Source organism: Microtus oregoni, unplaced genomic scaffold (assembly GCF_018167655.1).
Source record: "Microtus oregoni isolate MIOR12 unplaced genomic scaffold, Mior012 000011F_ref0000422, whole genome shotgun sequence".
Classification (NCBI taxonomy): domain Eukaryota; kingdom Metazoa; phylum Chordata; class Mammalia; order Rodentia; family Cricetidae; genus Microtus; species Microtus oregoni.
The window spans coordinates 51,133,164-51,143,523 of NW_024543070.1; positions in this window are offsets into that span (position 1 = coordinate 51,133,164).

Sequence of the window (10,360 nt, forward strand, 5' to 3'; positions counted from 1 at the left end):
GGGAGGCAAATGACCTGAGGTCTTGGGTCAGGGGATGGAAGTGAGTCATGGCTCTAGGAACACTCTCTGACTCCTTGTTTTGTCCCCAGAGGAAGTTATGTTCCAGTTCCCTGCTGTGTCTCTAACCAAACACTATAACCCCCTTACCTGGCCCTCCATATCCCTGTGATGCGGCTCTCTGGTCTCCTAACTGATCTGATGCGAATCTGGAATCTCTGGGACTCTACACAGTCAGCTTCATCTGACACCAAGTTCTCCCTCACTCTGCATGTATCTGTCCATGAGTGGCCAGGAGTCCCTCAGATGTCCCTGGTGCCTGCCTGCCTTGCTCTAGGCCTTTGTGGCGCCCGTCCCCTCTGGTTGAAATGTTCTCCTCACTGCAAGGTGAGGCACTGTCCTCCTGCAGCTCCTCCACGAGGGAATCCTTTCCTGAACCTCACCAGGGGCAGTCCAGCAGCTGACCTTCAGGGCTTCCTATGTAACCAGAGTCAGCATTTTCTTGATGTTTGTTTAGTCGGAAACTCCTGGGGGACAAGGGACAGGCCTGTCTATCTTCACTCCTGTGGGGCAGGGGGCAGGTTACCTTTCCTTGGCACCCAGAAGCATCTGGTTCTCCCTCCTTTGTCTGCTTAGCCCTTCACTCCCCAGGATGTGCACTGAGGCCACCCCCTTCCAGAGGCGTCAGTAACTGGGCTTTGGTTCCTTTCGGTTCTTTCTTTTTGTTTGGTTTTGAGGTAAGGTTGCACCTGGAACTCATTCTGTAATCCAGGCTACCCTCCAACTTACAGTCACCATCTAGTCTCGGCCTCCTAACTTCTGGGAATATAGGCATAAACCACCATGCCCAACCCTCACCTCTTCTTTTTTCCGTGTTTTTTGACAGTATCTTAATGTTCGTAATAATTATTAAGCTTTTCGTTACACTTTATTTATGTATTCATGTCCATTAGGCACCATTTGTAAACAGAGACTACTTTTTTGTTCCTGTCTACCCAGACCAGAATAATCACACAGAAACTATATTCATTACCACACTGTTTTGCCTATTAGCTCGGGCTTCTTATTAACTAACTCTTACATCTTAAATGAACTCATTTTTATTATTTTATATTTTACCACAAGGCTCATGTTTTGTTACGTCTTGCTTCTTGGACTGCTACATGGCATCTGCCTGATTTTGCCTTCTTTCTCCCTGTATTCAGTTTAATTTTTCTGCCTACCTCTATTCTGCCCTGTGACAGGCCAAAGCAGCTTCTTTATTAACCAATGGTGATAAAACATATTCACAGCCTACAGAGGGGAATCCCACATCAATGTATGTATGTGTGTGTATGTGGAAGTCAGAGGACAAGAGTTGGTACTCGCCTTCTGCTATGTGGGTCCCAGAACTGAACTCAGGTCATGAGGCTAGCTTACAATACCTTTATCTGGTTAATCATCTCCCTGACCCGAGTCCGGGCCTTATGTAGCCCAAGTTTGAACTCCTGATCCTCCTGCCTCAGCTTCTCAAGGGTTAGGTTTAGAAGCACAAGCCTCCATACTGTCTTTCTCCCCGTCGACCTTCTAAGTGTTGTCATCATTTTGTATGTATGTGTTTTGATTGCTTGTTTTGAGGTTTTTGTTTGTTTTTGTCTTTCTGAGCTGGGTTTTTCTGTGCAGCACTGGCTGTCCTGGAACTCACAATTATACCAGATCCTTCTGCTTCTGCCTCCCGGGTGCTGGAATCAAAAGCGTGTGTGAGCCATCACTGCCCAGCATGATTTTAGTTTTTTGGAAACAGGGTCCTTCTACCATCCAGGCTCTTCTGGAATTCACAGCAACCTGCCTGCTTCCTCTTCCTGAGTGCTGGGGTTACAGGCCTGAAGCACCATGGTTGACTTTTTGTTTTGTTTTGCTTTTGATACAGGGTCTCACTTTGTAGCCCTGGGTGTCCTGGAATGTAGACCAGGCAATCCTGGAACCCACAGTGATTCACTTTTCAAGTACCAGGAATAAAGGCATACATCACCTTACCTGTCTATGCTTGGCTTTAAAAACAGTAATATCGGGGGCTGGAGAGATGGCTCAGAGGTTAAGAGCACTGCCTGCTCTTCCAAAGGTCCTGAGTTCAATTCCCAGCAACCACATGGTGGCTCACAACCATCTGTATGGGGTCTGGTGCCCTCTTCTGGCCTGCAGGCATACACACAGACAGAATATTGTATACATAATAAATAAATAAATAAATAAATAAATAAATATTAAAAAAAATAAAAATAAAAACAGTAATATCTGGCTGGGTGGGGTGATAAATGCCATTAGTCCCAGCACTCGGGAGGCAGAGGCAGGCAGATTTCTGTGAGTTCAAAGCCAGCCATGCTGTGTGTGTGTGTGTGTGTGTGTGTGTGTGTGTGTGTATCCTTTTTACTTCTATTTAAGTTTTGTAAAATTTTGGGCACGGGGGTATGTGCACACGGATATTGGTGCTCACAGAGGTCAGAGTGGCAGACTTCCCTGGAGCTGGAGTTACAGCAATTGTGAGCCCCCTGATGTGTTAGTGGGAACTTAGGCTCAGGCCCTCAGCAAGGGCAGTATATGCTCTTAATGCTGAGCCATCTCTCCAGCTGTTTCTGTCTCTTGAGTTCGCTGAGTAGAGCAGATCATCCTGAAGTCTTGAGCCTCCTGTTCCCAAATCCCAAGTGTTGAGGTTACAAGTGTGCACCCGCAGGCTTGGTGCTGGGGGATGGCTTTCAGAACCCCAACCTCCCAGTGTTTGCGGACCAGGCAAACTCCAGCTTCTCAGAGGTCACCTGACTAGTAAAGACAGAACAAATAAACAGGGGACTAAATGGAGACAAAGAGAGGAGGACTTCAGCCCATGGTCGGATGAAGCCTGCCTTAGGGAGGGACCTTTGTCCTGAGAGCCAGCCGGAAGACCCTGGGGAAGAGTGTGGCAGGCACTGAGACCTGCCTGTGTAGAGGGGAACAGAGTGATAGAAAAGCAGAAAAATGGGCAGTGGTGGCGCATGTCTTTAATCCCAGGACTCGGGAAGTAGAGGGTAGGCGGATCTCTGCAAGTTTGAGGCCAACCTGGTCTATGAAGCAAGTTCCAGGAAATCCAAGACTGTTAAACAGAGTAACCTTGTCTCAGAAAACAAACAAAACCAAAAAACCAAACCAAAACAAAAGATTTGCTTATTTTTGTTTTGACTACATGTATGTGTGTATACCACATCTACGCCTGGTACTCATGGAGGCCATAAGAGCACTAGATCCCCAAAAAGAGATTTACAGATGGCTGTGAGCTTCCATGTGTGTGCTGGGAACCAAACCTGGGTTCCCAAGAAGAGCAACAAATACTTTTAATTGCTAAACCATCTCTCTAGCCCCCTGCGGATTTTATTTTTAATTTGTGTGTGTGTGTGTTTGTGTCTGTATATCTGTGTTCATGCATGTGCAGGTGAGTGCCCAAGAAGGTCAGAGGAGGGTGTTGGACTCCTTGGAGCTAGTTACAGGTGGCTGATGTGAGTGCTTGGAACCAAACTCAGTCCTTTGGAAGAGCAACAAGCTCTTCCAATTGCAACATAGGGAGTTTAAGGCCACCTGGGCGGCAGCCAGGGCTACACAGAGAAACCTTGTTTGGTAAAACAAAAACAAAAACAAAATAATTGAGATAGGTATAGTGGCACACACTTTTAATCCCAACGCTCAAGAGGCAGAGGCAGGCAGATTTCTGTTTTGAGACCAGCCATGTTTACACAATGAGGTCCAGGCCAACCAGGGCTATATAAAGAGAATTGCTTCAAAAAAACAAAACAGCCAGGTGGCAGTGGTGTCTGCCTTTAATCCTAGCACTCAGGAGGCAGAGGCAAATAGATCTCTGAGTTCCAGTCCGGTCTGGTCTACAGAGCAAGCACCATGACAGCCAAGGCTATTTGGAGAAACCCTGTCTCAAACAAGAACAACAACAAAACCAAAAAGAAGACAACATTTAACTGGAGACTGGTTTAGTTTCAGAGGGCTAGTCCAGTATGCTGGGAAGCAGACAGGCAGAGAGGTATCAAGTTACAGCAGTAGCTGGGAGCTTTACTTCCTGATCTTCAGGTAGCAGGTGAGAGTGAGAGAGAGAGAGACAGAGAGAGACTGGAGACTGGGCTTGGCATGGGCTTTTGAAACTTCCAAGCCCACCCCCACAGTGACACACCTCCAACAAGGCCACACCTCCTAACACTTCCTAAACAGTTCCATTAACTCAAGACCAAGCATACAAACATATGATCCTACAGGGATCGTTGTCATTTAAATCATCACACCCTGTCTACTCCCCTCCTCAGCACTCCCCAAAATATCCTTACTCTCACCCCCACCCTCACCTTCACCCCTCACCCTCACTTTCACCCCTCACCCCCACCCCTTGGGTATGGTAACATATGCCTTTGATCCCAGCACTAAGAAAAGAGGCAGAAGGATTCCGAGTCAGGTCCAGCCTCTACTTCACAGAGAGTTTCAGGACACAGGCAGGGGATGTAGTCTAGCATACACTGAACAAATGCTGTATTGTTGAGTTCTATCCCCAGCCCTAGAATACTTGGAGCGTTTGTAACTAGGCCTTACACAAATCAGATACCAATAGTGAAAGAGAGGCAGATCAGGCATGATCTTGCATTCCTTTAATCCCATCCTTGGAGGGCAGAGGCAGGTGAACCTTTGAGGTTCAGGCTAGGGAGAAACAATAAAAAACCCAGTCTTAAAACAGAAGGAAGGAAGGAACAGAGATATGGAAGATTCCCTACCTTAGGCCAGTCATTTCCCTCCTAGGAGGAAGCAACTACTTTCACTACCTAGTTAAAAGATGCCTGGAAACACCTGTTGGGAATATTTGAGCAAATTGTAAAGATGTGTCGATGTCTTACCTTGCCTGTGTAAGGCACCTGATTGGTTTAATAAAGAGCTGGATGGTCAATACCTAAGTAGGAGAGGTTAGGCAGGACTTCCAGGCAGAGAGAGGAGCTGGGGCTGAATCTAGGCATACAGGGGAAATGCCATCTAGATGCATAGGGAGACAGACTTACAGAGTGGAAGAGAGGCAAAAAGCCACATGGAAGAATGTAGATTAACAGGAATAAGTTAATTTAAGTTATACGAGCTAGTAGGATGAGCCAAAGCTAAAGGCCAAGCTTTCATAATTAATAATAAGTCTGTAAGTCATTATTTGGGGGCTGGTGGTCCTAAAAGCAAGTCCAACACCAAACACCAGCATGGAGTTCATGTGGTTTTGTTTCTGCTAGGGTAGGGATCAAACCCAGGACTTTGTGCACTAGGCAAGCGCTCCACCCCCTGAGCCGCGTCCCCAGCCACTTGACTTTCCCCTCTGAGGCATAAGGCTAAGGTTGTTTCCTATCTGTACACCAGGGATTTTCCTCCCCTCCCTTCCTTTCTTTCTTATACTATATAGATAGATTGAGTCCAAGGACCTCATTAAACTGCATCCTGCATTAGGACAGTTAGAGCAGCCCGCATTTTGCTTTCCTTTCTTTGTAGTCCTGACTGGCCTGGAGCTCTCTTCGTCCTCCTGAGTGCTAGGATTGAAGGCGTGCAGCATCACACCAGAGGAGCCCTTTTCTGAAGCCTCCACAGCAGTGGTAACCTTCCTAACACCGTGACTCTTTAACACACGTCCTCATGTTGTGGTGACCCCAGCCACAAATTATTTTGTTGCTACTTCGTAACTGTAATTTTGCGACTGCTATGAATTGTCATATAAGTATCTGATATGCAGAATATCTCATATGTGATCCCAAAGGGATGCGACCCACAGGTTGAGAACTGCGGCTCTAGCCAGAGCCAATGCTATTCAACACATGGCTCTTCAACCTTGTATTTGAGGTCATGAAAATGATAATAATCAAACAATAATACAGGCTTGTGATCCCAACTGTTCTGGAGGTAGATTTCTGCGGGTTCCAGCACAGCCTAGTCTACAAAGCAAGTTCCGCACTTGGGAGACTGAAGCAGGGGGCTAGCGGGGGTTACTGTGTGAGACCCTATCTAGAAACTAATACTTTCAGGCATGGGGGTCAGGCCCAAGATTCCTGCACTGAGGAGGCAGAAAAAAGAGGATCAGGACTTCAGGTCTAGTCTTGGCCCAGACTAGGCACAGCTTGTTGTAGCTGTGCCTGGCCTTGAGCTCCTGATGCTCTTCCCTCCAGGTCCTCTGCTCCCAGGCATGCACCAGCACCCCGGCTTCCAGGCCCTGTTGTGAAGACTCTAAAACCTTGCTGTTCAATACAGGTATCATTGTCCCACTCCTACCAGCTGGTCCTCCTCTCCTGCCTCCACAAGGAAAGACCGGGACCTTTGTTGTTGACGGGTAGGGCCTGCCCAAAGAATCTCCCTGACAAGAGCCCGTTGTAAGGTCATTTGAAAAGCCTCAGGATGGTCTGCTCTCCGCTGGGCCTGAGATCACAGAAGTGGGTCCCATGAGACTCCTACTTTAGGTGAAGTAGCCAGCAGTAGTTGCAGTTGTGTGCAGATGTGTGCAGATGTGGAATTTCTGGATTGGGCCTTAAGGTCAGGAAGGCTATGCTTTTTGAACCTTGAAGTGTACAAGGGTGACTTGGACATACCAGAACAGCTCAGGGTCAGGTGGAGAGGTCAGTAGGGTCACATCAGGCTGGTCCTGAAGTACCAGTCCGAGGGCAGTGTGGCCTGGCACCAGGGGACCTGGGATATGGAATGTGAACGTTGCTGGGCCTGGGAAGGATGTGGAGGAAGCCGGTTGAGTTCAGCTGTTGGCGATTTCATGCCCCATCCTCAGTTGCTTCTTGGGGACAGACTCCAGCCGTGGAGCCCAGGTGCCAATGAAGGTCAGATTTCCATAGTAAGGGAATAAAAAGGATATTTCCTCTGGGGGCTGGGGGAGAGTTGCAGCTGTCTTGCACACATACTCCCAGCTTAGGCCAAATCCCACAGCAGGTGAAGGAGAGGCTCCCAGTTAGGGTTCCAGTGGTGTGGGAAGTAGTGGGCGGTGGGAAACAGTATTTACAGGCTTGCTCATCCACACGATGATGCTCAGACATAGGCATGGCCTTTTTTCCTTTACAGCACTTCTCTGGGCCCCAATCCTGCCATGTGTGCCCTGGGTTGGGATTTAGGGGTAGAAACAAGAAAGGTTAATTGCTTAGCTGGATCAAGGGCCATGCAGGCATGGGACAGGGGTGCCAAGAGGCTCAGACAGTGGGAACAGTGTTTTCTGGGGAGAGAGAGGATGGGAGGAAGGGGCTTTCTTGTTATTGAAGTCTTGGTGTGCTGGTGGTTAGGCACAGGATCCTGTGTAGGCTGAGCAAGCTCTCCACGCCATCCCCAGGCTTGTGTCATGTCTTTGTGTGTGTGTGTGTGTGTGTGTGTGTGTGTGTGTGTGTGTGTTTGCATGTGTACACCTATGCATGTGTCTATGGAGGCCAGGGGTGCTACAGGTAAAACCACTCCCTGGTTTATGCAGTGCTGCAGGTTGAACCCAGGACTCATGTGTGCTAGGCTAGACAATCATCTACTGACAGCTACAGTCCCAGCCCCCATGTGAGCTCTTGAGAGTCACTGGGGCTTAGCCAAGTGAAGTGTGGGAAAAAAGTGTCCCCTGGAAGGCAAAGCCCATGGGAAGGCTGTGACAGGGCAGGCACTGGGTCATAAGGCTACTGTTAAAACAGAGCTGGGGCACTGGTATGCTTCAGCATAGCGTCTGTCTATCCTCCCTGGGCTAACAGAGCTCCCTGTTCTGGGCCTTCCAGAGCCTCTGAACACCAGGACATACTGGGCCATGCAGGGCATGGGAGTGAGCTCCACGGGCACAGACCATCTTGTCTGAGGTCCCACTTTCCTATTTTCCCCATGTGATATGGACCAATTCCTTCCTCCTTCTGAGCCTCAGTGTCCCCCTCAGCGAAATGCTGCCAGTGAGAATGTTTTCCTGGAAGGGCCACCCCCGGCCCCGTGCCCCCTCCGCCCAGCATAGCACCCTGCCCTGGAGGCCCTGTCTTAATTGCCATGCAATAACAGCTGCTGTTTACTCAACACACATGCACTGTTTGGCAGGTGTCATCCTTCATCCCGGCATAACAGGCAGGGAAAGAGAGGCTCAGAGAGGGTGGCTGGTCGTGGTACTCCTCCCACCCGGACACCTTCCTCCCAGGTGCTCATTCATTGCTATCAGCTTCCTGTTCATGGGCTCCCAGATCAGAGTGTTGTCTGCCTGTCCCCCTCAACAGTCTCCAGTGGCCTTCTGGAGAGAAACCCAGTGCTGTTCACAGGCTTGGAAGCTGCTCAGAACAGGGACAGACTAAAGGGGCCGGGCCCCAGCTGTTGCCATGCTGCCCAGAGCTGGCTGGGGAGGGAGGGCAGGCTTGAAGGAGCAGCAAGGCTTGCACAGGGGAATTAGCAGCATCTGTCTCCTGACATGGGACATCAGGAATGTGAACCAACCCAGAAACCGTGTGCTTGCCAAGGACACTGGCAGGGAGGGGCATGGGGCAGGCAGTCTGGTCCCTCCTGGACCCCAGAAATTACCAGGCAGCAGCTGCTCCTGTCACTCCAAGCAGCCTGGTTCTGGGCTCCAGTATTTGCAGAGCCTGCTGAGGACCGGGGCTATCAGTCCAGCTGTTTTATGAAACCCCATTTTCTGTTTTGTTTTTACAGCACTGGTAATCAGACCCAAGTCCTTTTTCTTTGTTTCTTGTTTTTGTTTTTGCTACAAGGCCTTACTCTAATCTCAGCCTGCTTGGGTCTCATGATGTAGACCAGGCTGAGCCCAAACTCTCAGAGGTTTGTCTACCTCTGCCTCCCAGTTGTTGGGGACAGGCGTGTGCCGTCATGTCTAACCTGCTTTGTCTTCATTCTTTTTGAAGGCTAGGTCTCATCTTATAGCTTAGGCTGGCTTCAGATTTGAAGTGATCTCCCAAGTGCTTGCATTACAGGTGTGAACCCTCTGTTTCTGACTTTATTTTTTTGCAGCACAGTCTGTCTTTTTATCCCAGTTTGGCTTTTCACTCCAGCTAATCCTCCTGAGTCACTTCTTACCGTTTCATATCTGAGGCGGTCTCAGTATGTCTGTCCCCTCCTGAACCCCAGGAGTCACCAGGCAGCTGCTCCTAAGACTCAGAGCAGCCTGGTTCTGGGCTCTAACATTCACAGGGCCTGCTGAGAACCTGAGGTGTCAGCCCAGCTCTTTCGTGGAACCCCATATGTAGCCCTGATTCCAAACTCCTAATTTTGAAAAGAAATTTATCTGATTTTTATGTTCTGTGAGTGGGTGCGTGCACCTGCATGCAGGTACCAGCAGAGGCCAGAGAGGGCACCAGAGACCCTAGAACTACAGTTAAAGATGATTGTAAACTAGGATTAGGGGATGCTGGAAACTGTAATCAGGTCCTCTGCAAGAGCTGTGGGTGATTTTAACTGCCAAGCCATCTCTCCAGCCCCTCCAACTTACATGAATGTGCACATGCACGCAAGAGTGTGTCTGTGTTGTTGTTTTGTTTTGTTTTGTTTTGTTTTGTTTTGTTTTGAGACAGGGTTTCTCCACGTAGCCCTGGCTGTTCGGGAACAGGCCGGCCTTGGACTCAGAAATTTGCCTGACTCTGTCTCCCAAGTGCTAGGACTAAAGGCGTGTGCCATCCCCGCCTGATGCCCCTCTGAGGTGTGTAATGCTGCACCAGACACCACCATGAAGAGGAAGCATCATCTCAGTGTGGTGAAGCTGGGCTTGGGGAGACAACCGGGTGGCTCCAGACAGCAGGGGGCCAAGAGTGGAGCTGTGGCTCTGGGACCTTTGGTCTATGCCTCGCAGTCCTAACACCTGATTCCAATCTTTTCCTCACCAGGTAAATCCAAGGAATCTGCCTCAGAAAGCGACTGCCTGGACTGGGGATGACTCAGCTTTGACTAGTAATCTCTAATGGGATTCTGAGTTTGGAATCAGGTCTCGGTTGGAAAATTTGAGACCTTGGTAACGTTGATTACCATGCATGGTGCTTACACAGAAAGTCTGAGGTCCCAGGGATCCGTGTAGGAAGAAAGCTAGGAGCTGCTTTTGGCAGCTGCCTCGGGAGCTACCTGCAGGAGAATAGAGAAGAGAGGAGGGGCAGGAGACCTTGGCTGGGAATCGGGGCTGGAGGCCATGCAAGAGCCCCAGTTCCCAGTGAGATGACGGCATGACTTGTTGGAGTCTAGACCAGCCTTCCCCAAGCTTAAGGATATTATCTATGTTTCCTTCCTCCAAAGGGAATGCCTGTTCTCAAAGGCAGGACAGAGTCAACGGCCCTTATCTTGCGGAAAAAAAAGTGGCCACCAGAGCAGTGATGGTGCTGGCCTGGGTACCTCAGTGGGA